Raw genomic sequence first — 2,305 nt, forward strand, 5'->3', positions numbered from 1 at the left:
TACATCTCCTCCTACATGTCTCTGCGTGAGTGCAGCTACAGCGTGCGCTCTCAGGACATTATTACCTGCAGTGTTCCCTCAGTGAGAACTGAACTAGACAAAAGGACCTTCTCCTACTCCGCTCCGGTTTCCTGGAATATCTTGTAAAAAAACCTGAAGCTCTCGACCTTGACCTCTCTATGTGGCTTCAAACATCTGATAAGTTCCTGGGAAAAACCAACGTAGACGTGCTCCTGTTTTTAGTTTTTTACATCGCTTTGTCAATTTAGCTGTTTTTGTTTACTTTTTAATAACATTTCCTCCATTTGCTTTTCATTTGCGTCTACCGTTATCCGTGTTCTTTATCAAACACAGGTTTCTCTTGTCAACGAGTCCTCGAGGCTCAATGAGACTCACCTGTATAAAAGGCTGAATTTAATTATTTTGAAGTTTTATAGAGGGAAAAATTAAAATAACTCAATATTGAGAAAACCCTGGGTCATATTTACAGAGCTGCTTTCTTTTTCTTAAACTTCAGCACCAATTAAACCTTTGAATTTTTACTTAGACAGCATCAGGTGCATTGAACAAGTAATGTTTTTTTTTTTTTTAAATAAAACATGTTAAATCATTTCATCTGGACCAGTCTGTTTAAGGGAGAAATGTTTCGTCTTCCATCCATGTGACTTCATCAGTATATAATTTATAATTTTCTTCCATTTATTTTTTCAATCTGTATGCCTCTTATGATTGTCCACCGTTGTCCATCACTCTTTGTTAAAACCAGGTCCCTCTTGTAAAAGAGTCCTCGAGTCTCAATGAGACTCCCCTGTAGAAATAAAGGTTGAATGAATAAAACTAAGGCAGATGAGAAGTTTGAACCTAGTTCGAGTGGTGCGCACACTTGGACCTGCGGGCACTTTGTATTGAACATCGCCTCCACAGAGTCCTGACAGCAGCAGAGGTCAGACTCTATAAACGGAGGATGGCCGACAAGGTGGAAGTTCAAATTTGTGGCGTTCTGGATCAAAGTTTATTTACATTTGAACAAGTTAAGAACACTCGTATGGCAAAGTTACATAAAAATTATGACCTGTTAAAACTTTGAGTAATGGTCTTGATGAGATGTCGCCCTGGGTAGATGCATACACTGCACATTTGAGAAACCAGCAGAAAATCTTTGTTACTGTAAATGTTAACATTTCTGACGTCCCACTCACGGTTAGCTCATAGTAAATGTTTAATATTGTAAAAAAGAGACATTTAGATTTTAAAAAAAAAATTTCTAACGAACTCCCAAGTTTAACGACAAAAACCTTTAAGGGCAGAAAAAAGCGAGAAGGACCAACTTGTCGATGAACATGTGGACGTCGTTTTGGCTGAGCTCGCGTCGGCCCTGCTGAAAAATGGACTTTTATGATTATACCGTCTCTACCTACACGCTGGAGTTTGTCCTCGAGTCTGGTGCCGCCGTGCAAAATCAACAAACTTGTGACATGCTCTCTAAGCAACAAAAGGTGAAGGCTTTGGTCTCTTCTCCCCAGCGGCCTTTTGTCACAGCTGCAGCCTCGAGCCGCCGTGAAGGAGAAGCAGCTGGATCTGCAGGTGCGTCGCCCCACCTTCACCGAGCTCTGGAGGGTCGGACGAGTCGACTCTGAGGTCAGAGGTCATTCTGGCTTCAATTAAACCTGAAGTTATAGCGATGATTAGGATGAAACTAAGAGACAAACCGTGTGCGACTCAGATTTGTCTGTCCCCCAAACTGTCGGTACAAGGAGCGCGCTGCACAGCTCAGCATGTGTCTCCGTCTATCCGTCGTATCCGAGCATCCTGTGCTCCAGCATCCTGTGCTCCAGCATCATGCTTTCATTCAACCTTTATTTCTACAGGTTAGTCCCATTGAGCCTCGGAGACTCATTTACAAGAGAGACCTGATTTTAACAAATGACGACAACCATAGACAATCATAAAAGAGGCACACAAATTAATTGTTTTTTTTGTTTTGTTTTTTCTTTACAAATTAAAATAAAATGGCAACCAAATTTGGTTTAATTTTGATTTATTTTTTCATTGAAATTTGAATCTAACTATTTTTGGAATTATTAAATTGAAATTTTTGCTGATTTTTGAACACCTTTGTCCTTATTTAAGTCTGGTCCCTCACAGAGACTTTAATCACGTGAATCTAAAGGACCGTCTCCCAAGCTTTTTTCAACATGTGTGCATACCAACACGTGGAGACAACACGCTGGACCGCGTTTACACGAACGTAAAAGATGCACACAAAGCTGAACCCCGCCCCCACCTAGGACTGTCAGACCACATC

The sequence above is a fragment of the Nematolebias whitei genome, chromosome 6 (genome assembly GCF_014905685.2).
Source record: "Nematolebias whitei isolate Nwh7 chromosome 6, NemWhi1, whole genome shotgun sequence".
Lineage (NCBI taxonomy): Eukaryota > Metazoa > Chordata > Actinopteri > Cyprinodontiformes > Rivulidae > Nematolebias > Nematolebias whitei.